A 21,226-nucleotide genomic window follows, 5' to 3' on the forward strand; every position below is an offset into this window, starting at 1 on the left:
CCAAGGCCGTCAGTAGTTCTAAGGGAATGTTGTCTGCTCCCAGGGCCTTGTTTCGACTCAGGTCTTTCAGTGCTCTGTCAAACTCTTCACGCAGTACCATATCTCCCAGTTCATCTTTATCTACATCCTCTTCCATTTCCATAATATTTTCTTCAAGTACATCGCCCTTGTATAGACCCTGCATATACTCCTTCCATCTTTCTGCTTTCCCTTCTTTGCTTAGAACTGGGTTTCCATTTGAGCTCTTGATATTAATGCAAGTGGTTCTCTTTTCTCCAAAGGTCTCTAATTTTCCTGTCGGCAGTATCTATCTTACCCCTAGTGAGATAAGCCTCTACATCCTTACGTTTATCCTCTAGCCATCCCTGCTTAGCCATTTTGCACTTCCTGTCGATATCATTTTTGAGACGTTTGTATTCCTTTTTGCCTGCTTCATTTACTGCATTTTTATATTTTCTCCTTTCATCGATTAAATTCAATATTTCTTCTGTTACCCAAGGATTTCTACTAGCCCTCGTCTTTTTACCTACTCGATCCTCTGCTGCTTCACTATTTCATCCCTCAAAGCTACCCATTCTTCTTCTACTGTATTTCTTTCCCCCATTCCTATCAATTGTTCCCTTAAGCTCTCCCTGAAACTCTGTACAACCTCTGGTTTAGTCAGTTTATCCAGGTCCCATCTCCTTAAATTCCAACCTTTTTGCAGTTTCTTCAGTTTTAATCTACTGTTCATAACCAATAGATTGTGGTCAGAGTCCACATCTGCTCCTGGAAATGTCTTACAATTTAAAACCTGGTTCCTAAATCTCTGTCTTACCATTATATAATCTATCTGATACCTTCTAGTATCTCCAGGATTCTTCCATGTATACAACCTTCTTATATGATTGTTGAACCAAGTGTTAGCTATGATTAAGTTGTGCTCTGTGCAAAATTCTACCAGTCGGCTTCCTCTTTCATTCTTACCCCCTATCCATATTCACCTACTGTGTTTCCTTCTCTCCCTTTTCCTACTGACGAATTCCAGTCTCCCTTCACTATCTGAATAATTTCTTTTATTTCATCATACATTTCTTCAATTTCTTCGTCATCTGCAGAGCTAGTTGGCATGTAAACTTGTAATGAAATGATAAATAGACACCCTAGCTGCAAGCAGGCGTTGATACACTTCATTGGGGACATGTTGAAAATGTGTGCCCCGACCGGGACTCGAACCCGGGATCTCCTGCTTACATGGCAGACGCTCTATCCATCTGAGCCACCGCGGGCACAGAGGATAGTGCGTCTGCAGGGACTTATCCCTTGCACGCTCCCTGTGAGATCCACATTCCCAACATGTCCACAACACTACATTCGTAGTGCGCCTAATAGATGTTTGCCCATCATACTCATTACTCGTGGCAGATTAATCTACCAAGTCCCGTACGAGTTAGGGCATAGCGTGTGCGTTCGCACAAGAAGGTCAAAGGCCGGGAACCCATGTTTTTAACTATATATGGCGGTAGTATCTGTTCCCGAAAGAACAGTTACCGTCGATGACCATGCAGCCTTTAAGCCTGAAAGTTTGTCTCATTAAAAATATTGCAGACAAGATTGACATTTTGTCTTTCTAAGCTATTGGGATACACTGGTTTGTGAGTCAACTGAGGAGCTAATTTCAAAAGCTGGTTCAGTTCCTTTTTGTATAGGTTCTCAATATCTGAAAATTTTGCCATTAGCAGATCATTGGATGTTGAGTCAAAATGGGGAAGTTTAAATATTCTGTCACTGTCCCTCTGGTTCAACCAGTTGTTCCTAATACTTTTTAACAAATGAACAGTGTCGAACATTACAAATACAGGGGAACCACATGACAGAAAGGAATATGGACTGCTGGAATTTTTCACCAATAGTGAAAACATATTCCTATTAATTCTGTTGTTATCAGATATAATAACAGTCAGACCACATGAGGAATGAAACTGCAACACATTAAGTGTTAATTTATGGAGATCTGAGCCTGACAACTGTTTGACAGGAATCAAACGAACAACTTCTTTGAAACTGCCATATAAAGATGTGAGAAAGGCAAGCACAGTTCTTGCCTCAGATGGGGCATTATTTTCTGCATATCCATGGAGTTTCCCCCCTTTAAACTGCATAAATGGATTAACATAAATTTCATCCACTTGCAGAATTACAAATTTCTCTCTCTCATCTAATTTATCCACAAAAATATTAAGAAAATGGGCATTTTGTGATTTATTGGTTGGACAAATATTCAGTGAAGATGAAAGCTGCTGAATGTGTTTCACATGTGGTAAGGTAAGTAATCCACTTGACTGGAGTGCTGTATAGCATGCTGGAGATTGGTTGTGGATGATAAATGCATGCATCATCATGTCAACCGAATATGTCCGCTTATTCATTGCCAACAAATCTATCTGTTCCAACAGAAACAAGAGTGTGGCACAGCAATTTGGATTAGCTTCTGAATGCAGATTAAGTTTCTTTACAATATTCTTTAATTCATTTAAAAGAGAACTAAATGCGGGTGTGTAGCTATCACAGTTGATAACTGTACTCAAAATATTTTATATTTGTGACCATCTGGTTACTCTAAGTGAGGAAGGTAAAATCCAACTGAGCTGCTCATGCGACAGAATGAAACCATTCACACACACACTTGAAATGAGTTTGTCATTAATTGCCATACTCGCTTTGACATGAGGAATGTCTTCAGAAAAATCTATAGTGTAAAAGAATATCTTATTCTCTTTAACACTAACACTCCACTTTCCTACACTGTTTATTCTATCCTGGTACTCAGCACACAAACACTGAAAATTTGCAATAATGTCGTCATTTAGCATGGCTTCATTCTCCTCTTCATGGCGTGCACGCTTCCTTCTTATTTCTGGGTCACACCTTCTTGGAGGCTGCACCTTACTTAAGTACGATGGTAACCCAGGGAATATTTTTGGCACAGCTTCTGGTAAAAGCAATGGCATTTGACGAGGAAACTCGTGACAGTTCCCATCAGAGTCCTTGTAAATCTCCACTCTTGATACATCACATTCTTCAAAATGTTTAATGCAAACAACACTACTATTTGATGGAGTCCAGTCCTTTCTGGCGATATTTCTTGTCCATCGTTTTCTGCTTTCCTCTTCAGTGGGGAATCTGAACACTGAGATGTAACCCTCTTCCTTGCTGGATTTGTAGTTGCTGTTGCAACCAGGTACACAACATTTTTCTGGCATCTGCAAATAGAATGATGCATTAATTGCTAACATCTTAAATCAAAATACTATTATGTAAAAATAGCAAATGAGAATTTGAGTGGACTGGTTTTTTTTCTACTGCTTGGACATCACGAAACACAAGTCTACAAATAGAATCAAATGTGTAGAAATATTCATAATATTAACACAAAATCACTTAGGAGAAGATTCTGATACTAAACTTATGAATTCAAAACTTTATTTTCAAATTGTATCTAGAATATAGTAGAACTTTTCTTGCAACTGTGTAGACGAAAGTCGTTCACGTAGCACACTTGCACATATACATGTAAAAACACTACAAACTTCACAGAATTGTATACTTACATTGTGTTAGATCTTCGACTGTAGTCACGACTACTCGCTATAATTTTTGCAGAGTCCAGTACAGCATAATTACACTGTAATGTCGGATAAAACCGACACCGCGAAAGTATGTAAACAACTGCTTCCGTTCACTACCTTATAGCCACAGCCATGCGGTAGGCCTTAACGTAACGTTGCCACATTTCAGTCCTCCGGCCTCTAATACAGGCGGCCGTTCTACAAGCGTCAAGCATGTCTCTGCATTCGCTCGGTATCCAAACTCGCCCCAAACCCTACTTAAAGTGCACTCGCAGTCTGTAAAAATCGTTGCTGTTTATTCTAATCTCTGCCCTTCTTTATTGCGGGATTCCAGTATAACGACACATGAGCGCTAAATTGTATTTTACGTCCGTTTTCCACGCAATGCCTAGGTTTGGCCGACTTCTCAAACTCCCCTTGTTTATTATATCGCTTGTGCTCTGTATAACTGTCGCCAGTTGTTCGACCTACGATGATGCTGCCGCATTCCTACGGACACCATACACACTGGGCACCCAACGAGCGATGTCGTCTTTAACAGGATGCAGCATATCAATTATCTTGGGGGTCGGCTGGGAAACTGGTGTCAGTTTATGTCTCAGCCGCACACATCCTAACTGGCTGCTCGTCACTCAACAGAGTGGCAGGAATAGAGCCGGCTTGGCCTCACCTGTTAAGAGTCCTGGCTCAAGCCTCAACATACGGGGAATCCGTTGTAAAACAGGCGGTCGAGATTAGAATAAAGGGAAACAATTTTAACAAGCACCAGAGGTACCCACACAGTAGGGGGTGGGGGCGGGCTTCGGATATCGAAATAAAGTAAAGACGGTGCTTGACTTGAGCTGCGCAGTTCTTTTTCCGCGATTGCTGATTGGTTCTAGATGCTGCAATCGTCCCACATAAGCGGAAAACCGTGTCAGTTCCAGCAGTCTTCCTTACTCCTGACAACGATGGCCGGCCTTTGTGGCCGAGCGGTTCTAGGCGCTTCAGTCCGAAACCGCGCTGCTGCTACGGTCGCAGGTTCGAATCCTGCCTCGGGCATGGATGTGTGTGGTGTCCTTAGGCCAATTAGATTTAAGTCTAGGAGACTGATAACCTCAGATGTTAAGTCCCATAGTGCTCAGAGCCATTTCTGAACAACGATGGCAGAGATAGCCATCGGAGAAACTCGTTTTCTTCGAAATGGCGCGGCTTGTAAACCGGGAAAGGTATTATTCATTCGCCGACCACGTCAAATTAACAATGCAGAACGATAAGTTTAGCGAGTAGACAAATAACCTTTAATTTTAAGAAATGTGATGCTAGTTCAAATAGCCTTAGTCGGCACTACCTACTTATAAGAATGAAGGACAATGATTATTCGTTCTGTCTATCCCTCACTGACGAATGATGGCCTTAATGTTCAAATGTAAATTATGTTGTTTTGTAGGGCGGGCAACCACAGCCAAACTTCGACATGTTTCCAAAGAAAATTCCGCACTGGCTGTATGAATAATTTTTATTAAATCTGCGACCGGGTTCGCACACTAGAGTCAGGCCGTGTCCGCTGTCGCGCGGCTCCTCTCAGCTTGCACGGTCATTGCCGCTCCCATCATTTAAAAATTTTTTAAAATATATTTTTAAATTTTAACTGCTGGATTCACCAGATGACGGTATATTGAATGGTGGGGAGTGGCTACAGGGCAATGTTCAACGTTACTATGTTATAAATAGCGTATACTGCCTGAGGATGCACCGGTAAGTGGTGCGAAACCGGTCGCAAATTTAATAAAAATCATTCTTACAGCCAATGCGGAATTTTCTTTGGAAAAATGTAAATCAGTTGTTGAAATCAAATAAAATTAAATTCCTTTACTCATTCAATCAGTTTTAGTAATTACAAATGTGTGCAAGAAAATTCACCAAATTCAATCATCAGATATGATGATGTGTATTTCCTACGTCCAAATGCACGAAGCCAAAGTTGTAACTTATTGGGTTTCTTGTTGTGTTCTAAATTGAATTGTTTTCCTGTTCTTAACTTTCGTATGTGTCTGTACTGAAAGTGAACTTGAACAACGCAAGTGGTGTAATTATGTAAACGCCATCCGAAAAAAAGAGTCGCCAAATCCAACTGGAACTGTATTTTCTACCAAAAATAGTTAAAAAATGTAAAACTGTATTCTAAATAACTTTTTCAGTGAAACTCTGCATTGCGCAGTGCAGTGAATAGTGCTACAGTGCGTGACGTCACAGTAATTGACTGACTTCCACCACAGAAAACTAACAGAATAAAAGTTCTACATAAAACTACAATAAAAAACAAATTTTGAAAGAATAACTGCCCAAAACTTTAAACGAAACATAAGCAAATGTAACACTGCACTGTAAGCTTAAGACTACCTGAATAAGAAATGAGATCTGGACAGGACTCTACCTAAGCTGAATCTCATATTACGAGTGCCGTTCAGTAAGTAATCCACCCAATTTTTTTGTCGCCAAATTTCGGTTGAAAAAATGCGGAATTTGTTGTGGAATATTGTGGAATACTCCTCTTCAATTCCTACAGTTTCATGAAGTACTTATAGGTGGCGGCGCTATACGTACCTTTCAAAGTGACGTCTACAATGGAGGTGCGGTCGAAGCAGAGAGCTGTCACTGAGTTCCTTTAGGCGGAAAACCTGAGCATTGCACATATTCACAGGTGCTTGTAGAATCTATACGGAGACCTGAGTGAAGAAAAGCACGGTAAGTCGTTGGGAGAGGCGTCTGTCATCATTGCAACAAGGTCGCGCAAACCTTGAAACTTGCTCTTTGTATGTAAAGAAAGACTGTGCTGGTAAACTTCTACATTATTTGATACTGAAACAGCTGAGTAAAACTGAACGTACTCAGACAGTTTTCTCTGTACTTACTCTGATCATTTCTAAACTGACACAATATTTTAGTGCAACGCTATCTGACTTTTAATAATCCCTACAAAAGAATAGCGCCGGCCGTGGTGGACGAGCGGTTCTCGAGTCTGGAGCCGCGCGACCGCTACGGTCGCAGGTTCGAATCCTGCCTCGGGTATGGATGTTTGTGATGTTCTTAGGTTAGTTAGGTTTAAGTAGTTCTAAGTTCTAGAGGACTAATGACCACAGCAGTTAAGTCCCATAGTGCTCAGAGCCATTTGAGCCAAAAGAATAGCCGTGACTAACAATAATCTATACCCTTCATGAACCACTTATCTCACAAAAATCTTCGTTACTCGGACTACTGCAATACAGCGAGTGCCAATACTGCCAGCTAAATAAAAGATTCTAACTACTGAAGGCACTAACTACTGATAGGCATATAGTTCGCAAACGAAAGATTTTGAGAGAGAACAAACAATGTATTTCCCTTAATAGTGTTCAAAAGTCATATTCGTGACATCCAAGTTGACATTTCCTTTTTCTGACGGACACACGCCCAGATCGTACGCTCATCTTAACATCTCAGACCTCTGGCATCTCTCTCCCCACATCCACCACTGCTGGCGGCTCACCTCCAACTGCCAAACGCTACGGGTTGTTCACATCCAGCTGCCCAACACTACACTAGCGAATAATCTAACAATGAGTCCAACAGACACAGACTGCACACAGCGCAGTAAGCGATTTTAATACAGAGCGCTACGTGGCGTCACCAACATAAAAACCTAAACAGTCTACTTACAACCTGTCCGATCTTCCGCGTGCCGGCTGGTCGACCGCACACAGCTGTGACTCCTGCAATGTTGGGACGTCGGACACACTCATTGGAGAAGGTCGACAGATCACAATGAAACACCTCACTGCTCAACTCGTCGACTCTGTTAATAGTGTTGACACATTCACCCGCCAGCTAGGATACTCAATTGACTATTACTCGTTACTCACCCTCCAGCGAGGATCTCGCACCTTTCGACTTCCATCTGTTCTGCCCAATGAAGGACACGCTCAGCGGGAAGGAGTACGTGAATGATGGGAGGGTTATTCATGCAGCGAGACGATTGGTCCGACGTCGACGAACAGAGTGGTACCACGCAGGCATACAGACCCATCCGGGAAGGTGGCGTAAGGCCGCCGCTTTAAACGGAGATGAAGTTGCAAAATAGGGTTTTATAGTCAAAAGAGTGAGGAATAATATAGTGTATTCGAATCTTGAATAAAGCCAACCTGCTTTCAGAAAAAAATACTCCATTACTTATTGAACGTCCCTCGTAATTTTTAAATGCAGTGCTTAATGATGAATCATCCCACTGTGTTCTAATGTTAAACTGGCCTAACACATTTTGATGACTTAGCTTGTGGCAACGGAAACTCAGTACTGCGCGAAGGTGGTGAAAATAAAAATACAGCACAGCAGCAAACCAGCTAAAGAAAAGAAAGCCTTGCGCAAGCGCAGTGCGAGGACGTGCAGCTATGCTAAGCACGTTGTGCTTTTCTGAATGACTGTGTTCCTCTCAGTGCAATGAGGCAACACATATTTACAAACAAAATTTTCGTGAGGAGACGGTGTTAGGAACTCGACTCATTGAATGATTGAACGTGACTAGCATTCAAAAACTGTATTGCAACTCTGATTCCTAAACAATTACAACCGTCTTTACAAAAATTACTTCTTATAAAAAAAGTCTGACTCTGCCACAAATTAATTAGTTGACTGGAGAAGGAGTGCTAAATCTCTAACTCTGAGTGGAAGGTACACGAACAGACAACTTTGCTTGACCTCGTCTCGACACACCAACTGACTTGAACCAATGAAGATAAAATTGCCAAGTATTTGCCCTACTCAAACTCAAGATAAATTACGCGCGAGCAAGCAATGCGGCGACAACATTACCTGAAAATCTTCACTCTTCTCAGAGTATTCTTTATAAAACCATATTTCTGAAATTCACTTCCTCTGCACTTTTATTTATCTGTTCTGCTAGCTACTTTCTGACCACTCACAAGGGAACCTCCCCATCGCACCCCCCTCAGATTTAGTTATAAGTTGGCACAGTGGATAGACTTGAAAAACTGAACACAGATCAATCGAGAAAACAGGAAGAAGTTGTGTGGAGCTATCAAAAAGTAAGCAAAATATACAAACTGAGTAGTCCATGCGAAGACAGGCAACATCAACGATGATTTGAACTGAGGAGCGCCGTGGTCCCGTGGTTAGCGTGAACATCTGCCGAATGAGAGGTCCTTGGTTCAAGTCTCCCCTCAAGTGAAAAATTTTTCTTTATTTTCGCAAAGTTATGATCTATCAGTTCGTTCATTGACGTCTTTGTTCACTGTAATAAGTTTAGTGTCTGTGTTTTGCGACCGAACCGCAAAACCGTGCGATTAGTAGACGAAAGGACGTGCATCTCCAATGGGAACCGAAAACATTTGATCGCGAGGCCATAGGTCAACCGATTCCTCCACAGGAAAACACGTCTGATATATTCTATACGACACTGGTGAGGGCATGTGCGTCACGTGACAGGAATATGTTGTCGACCCACCTAACTTGTACACTTGGCGAATGGGTAAAAAGATTCTTCTACAGTGCCCCATTTAGGTTTTTTTGTGGATGTGATAATCACTCCCAAAAAAGTGATGAAAACATAAGAGTTTGTCACATAAACTGCAACAAATGAATGCAACAGTTTCACAGTCGCACAGTTTTCCCTGTGCTCTGTCAGAACATATGTTTCTAACGTTTTCAAATTTTTCCGTGTGTAGACCGTCAAATTCTGCATATGTCCAAGCAAATCTGAACATGTCCTGGAATTTTGGAGAGCGAACTTGATTATGTGTGAGTGCCTGAACTTTGATAATTGTCTGAAAATAAAAAATAAAATTTTATGCTCGAAGGAAGACATGAACCAAGGACCTTCCGTTCCGCAGTTGCTCACGCTAACCACGGGACCATGGCGCTCCTGAGCTTAGATCATCCTTGATGTTGCCTATCTTCGCATGGATTACTCATTTTTGTGTATTTTGCTTATTTTTTCATAGTTCCACACAACTTCTGCCTGTTTTCCCGATTGATCTGTGTTCAGTTTTTCAAGGCCTATCCACTGTACCAACTAATAACTAAATCTGAGGGTGGTGCGATGGGGAGGTTCCCTTGTCAGTAACGTAACCAACAGCCGACTCTCTCACTTCTCACTGAATGCTGCTAGCAACGACAACGCTACATACAACCAAAGACCATATTTCTTGCACTCAAAATCTCTGTGGCGTAATATATCGATTAATGAAGACCTAGCGGAGAAATATGAAGTATGATACACGTAATAAAATAGAGCTCACGTCATTATCATTGAATAGCAAAAATTAAGCTAATAACTTTACAAAGGCTATCACCAAAAAGTGTCCGGCTATTTTATAAGGCCTTCTGCTGTGCACAATGGTAATTTAATAGCAGTCTGTCGTCAAAGTGATCTTAAATATTTCTAAGTCCCAACAGAAACATCGAAACACACTTGCAACATTTTACAGTTGCGCGAACACTCCTGAAAAACTACTACACTGATGAGCCAAAGCACTGTGATACCGTTTTTAATAGCGAGTCGATCCACATTTTGTATGTAATAGTACAGCAGTTCTGCGTGGCATGAATCGGTAAGCCCTTGACAGGTTTCCAGAGGTAAGTGCAGCCAGGCGTCTTCGCAATTGTCAGGCTATACGTAAATTACAAGCCGGTGATTTGTAGGTGCGGAGTGGGCACCCAATAGCGTCCCAGACGTGTTACACTGGCTTCAGATAACACGAATTTGGTGGTCAACACATGAAGCATGATTTTGCCGTTGTGACACAGACAGTTACCCTGCTGGAAGATATTGCCATTGGGGAAGACATCGAACATGAAGGAACTAAGGTTGTTTGCAATAATGTTGAAGTAGTCCACAGCTGTCATGGCGCCTACCACCACACTTTTCATGGAGGCCGAGGTGAATGTCTCTCGTAGCGTCAATACTTTTTCCACTTCTTAGCAGGGTTGGTACAACAACCAGTATGTATGATACGAAGAAATAAGCAGTCTTGGTTATAGTGCTGATTGCTTCTTTTTGTGTTTGTTTCTCAATGACGCGTTATTTAGGTATCTTCGGATTGGCCTACGGACAAAATTTCATGATAGCGGCCTGGCCTTATTTAGTGAGATGGCATTAGGAAGAAAGTATTAAACAATATGTTTTTGATAGCGAGGGTGCATGGGATACCACCGAGCGAGGTGGCGCAGTGGTTAGCACGCTGGACTCGCATTCGGGAGGACGACGGTTCAATCCCGCATCCAGCCATCTTGATTTAGGTTTTCCGTGATTACCCTAAATCGCTCCAGGCAAATGCCGGGATGGTTCCTTTCAAAGGGCACAGCCGACTTCCTTCCCCGTCGTTCCCTAATCCGATGAGACCGATGACCTCGCTGTCTGATCTCCTCCCCCAAAACAACCCAACACAACATGGGATACCGCGCATAAAACATCTCTTGTCAAAGCTTTAAAAACACTGCGCGGTGTCCTATAAAACAAAATAAAACAGAATATGACCGAAACGTATTTTTTAAAAACTATGTGACCTGCTTTGTCCCTAAATTGACAACTCGGTAGAACTGGGACGCGGCCAGGCGCCGTGGCGCTTGTCCTCTTCGTGTAGAGGGCGCTGGAGAGAGGTCGGCCAGCGTGCAATTGGCTGACGCCGTCTAAAGCCCTCTCTGCTATAAAATTCCCGTTTGGCGTGCCGGCGCTCGACTTTACGCCGGAACAATGTTCACCTGCTAAATGTTGTCATAACAACAAACTATGACAGTTATTATAGATGACCCTTGTTTTAAAAATTGCTGATAAAATGCTTACATCAATAGCCAGAATAATCAGGATCAAAGACAATTAAAAACTAAAGTAATTTTTGAGAGTGTTTCTCTTGGAGAACATCGTTTTTTTATTACTTAAAAATGAACATGAAGTCACAATCACTAGAAAATTCTGTTTTTATTTTTTATGACCTTATCGTTTCGGTCTGTTTTAGACCATCTTCGGACCTCACAGTGAAATATGTACATACAATAGAATTAGAAGGATGTAGTAATATATAAAATACCTCTTACATAACAAATAATAAAAGAAAAAATTATACCCATGATGGCAGACGGTGGCTGTGAACGGAGCAGGTGCTACGACTCCACGAACGCTAACTGCTAAGGAGACCAATGCAGCTGTTGCTTAAATACGCAATTATTTTTGCTATCGTTTTGGCCAGCTATGGACCACGAAGATTTTTATCTCTTCCATGATTGCGTTTTCCTCTTTTGCCAATAGATTTTCATTTTCGCTGACTGTGCTTCACTTCTCTGTTTTGACCACTTGCAGGCAGAACGTGGAACTGACGTAGTGAGCGAAATAAGGTTTTTAGTAATTCTGACTTTTTCTCTGAAAACTTCTCGATCCTAAATGTCATCAAATGAAATTTCAGCTTCCTGTAAATCCTTTTTAACTTTGCCCATTTTGAATACGATTTTGTTTTTGAAATTGATGAATGTATGCGATGAGTAAGTCTTTGCGGGTTCATTCTTTCCAGATGACCAAAAAACATCATTCTCCACTTCCTCATGCTGGTAACAATGTCTTCTGTGTTGTGGACTGGGAAGACAGCCAATCCACTATGACAGGAAGCCGAAAGGCACGCGTTTAAGCTCACGCAGGATGGCGTGAGGTCTGGGACAGGACAAGGTCTTTAGACTAGCAAAAAAGGTACGTAGCTTCTGGAATACTTAACTTTAATCCATAATTGGTGAACATCGCTCTTGACGGTACATGTTTTACAGAATCAATATTGACTGGTAATGGCGCCTTGCTAGGTCGTAGCAAATGACGTAGCTGAAGGCTATGCTAACTATCGTCTCGGCAATTGAGAGCGTAATTTGTCAGTGAACTATCGCTAGCAAAGTCGGCTTTACAACTGGGGCGAGTGCTAGGACGTCTCTCTAGACCTGCCGTGTGGCGGCGCTCGGTCTGCAATCACTGATAGTGGCGACACGCGGGTCCGACGTATACCAGCGGACCGCGGCCGATTTAAAGGCTACCACCTAGCAAGTGTGGTGTCTGGCGGTGACACCACATTCTGTATGTTATGTTCTCATGATTCACAGTTGTGTCTTGGGCGGAATTCTCCGTTTTCTTTGATAGGGCCAAGGATTTTCCTCAAAATTTTCCGGTATTTTATTTCAAATTTTCGTAGTTGTCCTTTCTTCGTCATGTTTAAACATTCTGATGTATACAAAACTAACGGTCTAATTACGGTGTTATAATGACAAAGTTTTAGGTTTAAAGACAGGCTTTTGCTTTTGTATAAGTCTCTGCACAGATGAAAAGCACCTTCTAGTTTAGAACACTTAGGCCTACTTTCTACAGCTGCATTTTCTGAACCGTCAGGTGTAATTATTTCTCCAAGACATTTAAATTTCTTCAACTGCTTGATTTTCTCTTGTTGTATTTCAGTATGAGGAGGAGCGTGTTTGATGTTCGTGATAAATTCAGTTTTGTTAAATGCTATTTTTAGGCCAGTCTTAGCAGCAATTGATTGTAGGCTGGACACTTGAACCTTAGCTTCGTCAATATTATTTGCAATGAGTGCCAGATCATCAGCAAAAGCCAAACAGTTTCCACTGAGGCCATTTCTTTTGCGTCCAATTTGAATCCCATAACCTGACGGTATGGTTGTTTTCCACTCTCTGATATCTTTTCCAGGACACAGTTGAAAAGCAATGGAGAGAGCAGGTCACCTTGTCTCACCCCTGTAAAGATTTCAAATGGTTCTGATAGTTTGCCTCTGAACTTGACCTTTGACAGTGTGTTATTTAAAGTGACGCTTATCAAATTGATTGTTTTCCTATCTAGTCCAAATTCGGCAAGGGTGTTCTTTATTGTTTCTCGATCAATTGAGTCATACGCTTTTTGAAAGTCGACAAAGGTCACAACAAACGTTTTTGATCTTGATTTGGCGTATGATATAACAGATTTTATGTTATGGATCTGCTCTGCACAGGGTCTTTATGTCCTGAAACCAGCTTGATATTAGCCCAATTGTTGATCAAAGACTGATTCAGCTCTGTTTAACAACAGTCCGGAAAAGATCATGTACGTCGTTGGTAGCAAAGAGATTCCTCGGTAATTATTCAGATCACCCTTATCGCCTTTTTTATGAAGTGGGTGAATAATTGCTACGGTCCAATCTGGAGGTAGAGTTTCAGCTTCCCAAATCTTCACTATGATATCATGGAGATGTTTTATTGTATCATGATCTGCGTATTTCCACATTTCAGCCAAGATGCGATCTTCACTTCCAGATTTGTTATTTTTCAAGCCTTGTATAGTTTTCGTGATTTCATCTAATGTGGGAGGGGGACTATCTGCAGGAGGAACAGCAGGATAGAAATCAAGCTTTTCATTTGCATTTTCAGCATTCAGTAGGGATGAAAAGTAATTTCCAAAAGCTGCAGCACATGATTTGTCATTCAAATTTAGTTTTCTATCGAGTCCTCTTATATGAAACGCAGGGGGTTTAAACTTCGATAGTACTGATTTAAAGGCTTTATAAAATTCCCAAGAGTGATGTCTTTTAAAATTTGCTTCTATTTCATCGATTTGGTTTTTGTTGAAGAGTCTCTTAGTTGTTCTCGATACTTTTGATGTATCTTTCCTAACCTTCAAGAAATTTTCGTGATTTTCGGAGGTTTTGTTGCTTTTCCATTTTATCCAAGCCTGTCTTCGCTTTTCAGTTGCTTCATTACAATCTTCGTTCCACCACGGGTGTTTATATTTTTTCTTGGTCAGCATAGTTTCAGTGGCAATGCTCCTTCTACTGTACACCGAATTACAACAGCGATAGCCAGTCAGGCGTTTAGGACGTCAGACGGTTGTTGCAATAAAGTATATACAAAATGGTCACACGACAGGTAATAGCAGACGAAAAATGATATGCTTTATATTACATAAAGTAACTACGATAACCAGCAGTACGCCTTACGAAAGCTAATAACAAACGAAAAAATGTTGTTGTTGTTGTCTTCAGACCACAACAAACGAAAAAATAGATGCCTTATATTATATAAAGTAACTACTATAACCAGCAGTACGTCAATCTGTGATAAAAATACATATAAAAGAGGTAATCAATAACCATTTATTGTGAAAAAATCGATAACCATCCATCTATGCAATGCCATTCGTCCATCTCATCCTTTGCCGCCATCTGCTCTTTGTGCCATTGATCTTCCACAGCATTAACGTCTTTTCCAGCGAATCATGTTTTCTCATGACATGCCCAAAGTAGGTCAGTATGAGACGACATACTTCGGTGAAAAGACGTTAATGTTGGGGAAGATCGAAGGCACAATGAAAGCACACTTTAACGTCAGCTACAATTCTAGCAACGTAAGTGAAACTTAACGAGCATTCTTCTTAAGTCGATCGTGTGCCCACAGACAAAAATTTCTAGAAAGTAGGGTAAACCCGTGATACGGGAGAGATGGCCAACACCTGTAATTCTTCCACAACCTGCTGTACAGCGCTGCTGGTCAATTGGTAGTTAGTAACGTGATTGTTGCCGCTCCAGATGACTGTTTATTTCAACTGAAAGTATGTAATTTTCACGTCTTTAGTTTTCCGTGTACCATGAAATTATGTAGTATGTCATAAGCTTTCGATTTAAACATAACTTACACTGCAAGTAGCGACGGAAATTTTAGTTCTAGAGTTGTTTAGGTGTGACTGCATACCGGTAGTAGGTTTTGTTTGAGTTTGCGTTCACCGTGTTTGATGACACGCTATGGCCGTCTCTCACGGTTGAAAGGCCGGCTCTTGTAGGGGGGTCATGGGAAGAAGACCTTAAAATGCTGTTAATAAAGTAAACGACGATGGTTATTCTGAGAGAAAAACTTCCACCGAGTTTAATATTCCCGGGAATATTCTTGAGATAAAATTAAAGACTAACTGTGATTCCAAAATTCCAGTGGGTCCTAGTTCTTGTTTGGTTTCAGCTAATGAATTACGACTTGTCCTCTACATAGAAAAAAAAAATGCAGACCAACGGTTTCCTTGACGAGGGACTGTATACGAGGTCTAGCTGGTGATTTTTGCTGTGCAACTTGACCTAGAACATAAATTTAATAACGAAAAAGGAAATTCAGGTTACGATTGGTTACAACTGTTCTTATCTCGACATTTAGATCTAAGTGTGCGATAATCAAAAGGCGTATCTTTGGCCAGAGTCCAGGGAATGAATAGTGATGAAGTCAAGGTACGTTTCAACTTACCTTCAACTCTAATGGAAGGAAATTATTTGCTCATTAAACCGGGAAGTATATTTAACATGGATAAGACAGGCCTTCCGTTGAAAAGCTGACGAGCTGCTGTTGTAGCTGAAAAGTTCCTGTGATTGCTTCATCATAAAAAGGAGACACTATTACAGTACATGCATGCTATAATGCTGAAGGGATGTTGCTTCCTCATGTTGTGGGGAGCAAATGAAAAAAAAAAAAAAAAAAATATGGAGGGCAACATGCCACCGGGAAGTAAAGTTGTCATATCAAAGAAATCTGCCTACAGGTATGCTGAGATGTTTTTTGTATGGCTAAGGGATCATTTTGTGCCCCGCAAACCCCTTAGAACCGTTGATTTTGGATGACCGTACTTCAGACTATGTCTCGTACAGATGTCGGAGTTTGCTGAGAGGAATGGTATCACTTTAATGTGCCTCTCCAGCCATACCATCCATTGTCTTCATTCGCTGGACCGATCTGTCTTCAAATCTTTAAAGCATCATTTTTACAGTGCCATTGAAAACTGGCAAAGGGATCACCCACATCGGAAGCTAGGAAGGTTACAATCTGGCGAGCTGTTACAATACAGATGGGACAAAGATACAACACCAGGGAGCACCGTCCCTGGATTCTAAGCAACGGGAATCTATCCGTTTATTCCCGATGCAGTTCCAGATTACACTCTTAGAAGTGATCAAAATAGACTTACAGTAGATGAAAACACCAACGTACCTGTCCAAACACTCCACGAAAGAACCTCGTCACCCTTGCCACGTTTCTCTATTAAAGCAGGCATCATCGAGTCATCTAGACACAAATCAATGAAAGAGCTCTGCTACCCAAGCCGCAATCCACTACTAGATCCACCGACTCTGCTTCTGCAGACAAATGTGGCCCTGAAAGAAGAGCAACCTCACCCCTACCAGGGCCTTCTGCAAGACCAGACAATAGGCCCATTTGGCTTGTGATTTCGAATGAAACGAACCAAGTCGCCCCTACAAAAATTCTGAACAATATTTCACCTATGCCGGCTAGACCCGAACCTCAAACAAACACAAGCAGGCCTAGAAAACTTAAAGCTACATACTTGACATCAAAGGAAAATTTAAAAAGTAAAAATTGAAACTTGATGCAAAAGGAAATAAACTAGGCCTAGTGGAAAAAAACTAGCGAGAAAGGCTCGGATCAGGAAGGTTAAAGTTATTTCAGGCGGTACAGACTCTATAATATTACTGATATTTTAAAAAATTATAAAACTTTTAATCACGTCTGCTGGTGGCAAAGCTTCTGAAATGGTAAAATTGAGCATAGAAAATTTTTGCTTGCTTAACAATGAATTTGCATTCCACCATCCAGCATTAGATTCCGAACAGACCGACGAGAACGTTGACTGAGACATTCTTTAGTGACCGATCTCAAAATTACAGTTTGCGTATTTATATTTCCCGGATACTGATAGAGAAGATCGGAAACAGAGATCTCAGAGTCGCTAAAATAAAGTTTGATAAAGTAAATGCCGATAGAACACTAGTAACTTTCGGCTGTGACCCCCAAACAACTCGTCAGCAAATCTCCGCTGTAGCCTGAAAAAGGTCTAAAATGCAACATAATAAATTGAGATGTGGCATTAATGGAACAGGAAAGAAGGTGTCTTGATTCAGACACTGCTGTTATCGCTAAATTAACGAAATTATTTAACCAAAAGTTACAAATACGAGAGGGACATTTTCATTTCATGAGACAACAATCAAAAACAAGCGAGGGAGAAAGAGAAGGAGCACACCTACTTTTATACAGTCAAAACAAATTACGGCGACTATCTTCAACTTCCTTTACAGAGTGTCTTTTATCAAGTTTCGATGCATAAACATTTCTCTGGAATATTCTTTATATGAACCTTCCGGCGGCGGTTCGAGTCCTCTCTCGGGCATGGGTGTGTGTGCTGTTCTTAGCGTACGTTAGTTTAAGTAGTGTGTAGGTGTAGGGATCGATGATTTCAGCAGTTTGGTTCCTTAGGAATTCACACACATTTGAATATTTTATGTTAAATTATGAGCTTCTCTCCTTATTTCACAGATCAATTTACATAGAAGCAATTTATTCTTAAAGTCTCTTTGTATTAATTAAACGTTTGAGGCATATTTTATTAATTACTCAAAAAAAGCTACATTTCATTGTCCTCTTGACCACTTGTTTCTTATTTTGTCTCTATAGATGCAGGAGAAGCGTTCAACTGTGGTAAGATTAGTATACATTGGTTGCAGAGGAATAAATAAACACCATATTTCAATAAAATCATTAACAAAATAAACTGTCCTCTTGGCAGTTCATTTTAAAGAAATTATTCGGTATAAATGCTTTACGCTTCACTGTCTTTGTGTTTCTTAATCTCTTTTTTGTCCCTTGTCTTTTTATTAATTTTTTCTGTAAGAATCTTGACGGACTTGTCCGCAACCACTGAACACGCGCGGGGCCTTCGATCATCAGAGCACATTCTCAGTTCGGACAATCTGTTGGGAACTGGGAAGGAAGTGAACCGATAGGCTCACCGGTGACCTCTGGCGGCGATTCAAGGAATCCCGCTGGAACGCATGCGAACGGTTCTGGCGGTTGGCCACGCCCCCACTCCTGTAAGCCCCATTCACGTGACGATCGGCTGCGGTTGTTGATACGTGAATATCGAAGCAAAGCAGTATCAGCTATACAAAGATTAGTTAAATATCGCAGAGCTGTCCTAGGAAAAAGTTTGATTAGTACAACAGAAATCACTTTCACTACCGTCTTTCAGTGCACAGGTATTGTTCTTGCGATCCAGGTCTAGCTATAGGGAATATCAGTTCTCACTACTTTGTAGTTGGTACCATTGTCTACAGATCGTGGCCTACTTTCAAACAAAGAGAGTCGAGTTGTTCGCTGGGTTCGTCAACAAACAATACTCGTATATGCTTTTCAGTGTTCATCACAGGCAGACACAAAGCTTAGAGTTTGCGTTAAAAAAAAAATTCACTCGTATAATTGCATAATTTGTGTGCGGCGACAATTAATCACGCTTTCACACGGTGTTTGTTTATTGACTAGGCGGTTTTTTACTAGTCCATTACCTCACCAGTGAAATAATACATTTTATAAGTTCATTAAATCACTTTTGTGTGCGGATACATGTGTCAACGTGCGTGTACACATCGAAGACAAGTCATGTGCACGTAACTTCTCACTGCGTTGGCTGGCCTGCAGTTCAGAACGGTGAGTTTGACTAAGGCTTTAAACTGTTCACTCGACGCAACACGTATTCACTTTATACGTTTTGGATTAACAACGTCACTCACTCAGGTGACCTATTGAGAACATTGCCCACCAGTTCACGTCGCAATCTTCACTTATAAAAACATTCACAAATAAATGAGTCCCTCTTTCTTACCCACACAAGTCTGTTTGTTCCCTGGATCGCATTTACTCCTTATACAAATTAATTAACATAGTTTTTACATTTGTCTTTCTTACGAGTGGCGTACTTTATACGAGTAAAGTGTCGCTTGTGTGTTTTTGGTACGTTAGCTGTGCCTGTTTCAGTGTATTGTTCGTGGTCCGATGTTCACAAAATTCTTTACTTCCCTCGTTTTATGTTTCACGGATTGAGTTCCATTACTGAGATTATCCTCATGGTACCATGTATCCATGAAATAATCCTACGCTGCGTTAAGGGCCAGCCTAGAGCAAAGCACAAACAAAATCCAAACAACACAGACGGCGATCACGAAATTAACACGTGCCTCCGAAATCGCATTTGGCAAAAATCTAAACTCCTGCGCCGCATAAACTCACTTAACGCATGGCCTCACATTTAATATATAAAGTATCATGCTGATTAAATTGTGCCTGTATACCTTTAAAGAGCAGTTACGTGTTTCAAAATATAATTCATATCAACTCATATAAAATAGGTAAGTAAGAGATTAGCATATTTACATTCAAAATAAAATATCAGTCCAATAGCACCTTGTTCAGGCCTTTGCTTGACTTGTCAACTAGAAACGCTATTTTTCGTGCTGCTTACATATTAATATTTGTAATCTGAATATAATTATTGCATGGCCTCTACATCGCCCTTTCAGTAACTGATCAGTTCACTTTAGTGTCACTCTATATAGCACAAGTGTGACGAGAGAATGCACTCTTTTTACATACAGTTCACTATCAGGTTTGTGTAAGTGTATAATATATTTATGCTATATAAGTCAAACCTGAAAAAAATGTTTACTACAAGGTAACTATTTGCATTGAATATTACTGTCCCTTGCTCTATATACACCGTATTGCAAGTAATAATTCACCTGTTTATGTTTGTACTAGGCAACGAATTACAAAAACGTAACTGTAGTTCTCATTTGGCTTTAGTTAATCACTTTCACTTATCCAATAATTTAAACGATATATACAGAAATAGCTTCCAGTATAAACTTGTGTCAAACTTCTCGAGTTCGTATAACTAATGCTTAAAATAATCTTTTCACTGACAAAACACTCAGTTCCCATTTTCGTATTTCACAGTTTGTACTGCAGTGAAACTCTTTCCCATTATTTGGAGTCATTTTTGACAATATAAACATGCTTTTATGAAGGCACACAGCTAAACTTACGAACTACCACTAATATTTATATCCATTACCTTTGGTACTGTGATAGTACACCTTCATTTCACAGTAAGAGAGGTTCAGCATAAAACTTCAAAATGTGTATACATTCACAATACATTTCTTATCGGAACAATTATTTTGTTGATAGATCGGACTTCAAAAACAAGGCGCACCCTCCTCTTCCTCTGCCCATAGCTAATGAAGGGCTACTGTATGGCGAAAGGGAAGGTTCTATAATACGCCATTGTATCATTTTTCTGGAGCTCCTGTTTGGCAACCTTCCTTTTGGACCATGGGACGGAATACGTTGCTTTGCACTACGTTTTATGCGGTACGATTTTCATCCGGTAAACATAACCCTTAATCACGCCAGGCTTTAATGAAAATACGTGGACATATTTGTTGTAAATTGGCAAGACAGCCAATCCACTAGGAGGAAGCCGAAAGGCACGCGTTTAAGCTCACGCAGGCTGGCGTGAGGTCTGGAACAGGACACGGAAATGAGAATAGCCAAAAACGTACGTAGCTGCTGGAATACTTAACTTTAATCCAAAATTGGTGAACATCGCTCTTGACGGTACATGTGTTACAGCATCAATAGTACTGGTAATGGCGCCTTGCTAGGTCGTAGCAAATGACGTAGCTGAAGGCTATGCTAACTATCGTCTCGGCAAATGAGAGCGTAATTTGTCAGTGAACCATCGC

General features: G+C 40.8%; 1 non-coding gene across 1 annotated transcript; it reads right to left on the reverse strand.

Annotated features, from left to right (window-relative positions):
• Positions 1-1,194: 1,194 nt before the first annotated feature.
• Positions 1,195-1,269, reverse strand: Trnat-ugu (transfer RNA threonine (anticodon UGU)). Its single transcript has one exon. It is a non-coding gene; the product is annotated as a tRNA-Thr (tRNA).
• Between the last annotated feature and the right edge of the window lie 19,957 nt (positions 1,270-21,226).

The sequence above is a fragment of the Schistocerca nitens genome, chromosome 1, assembly GCF_023898315.1.
Source record: "Schistocerca nitens isolate TAMUIC-IGC-003100 chromosome 1, iqSchNite1.1, whole genome shotgun sequence".
NCBI classification, from domain to species: Eukaryota; Metazoa; Arthropoda; class Insecta; order Orthoptera; family Acrididae; genus Schistocerca; species Schistocerca nitens.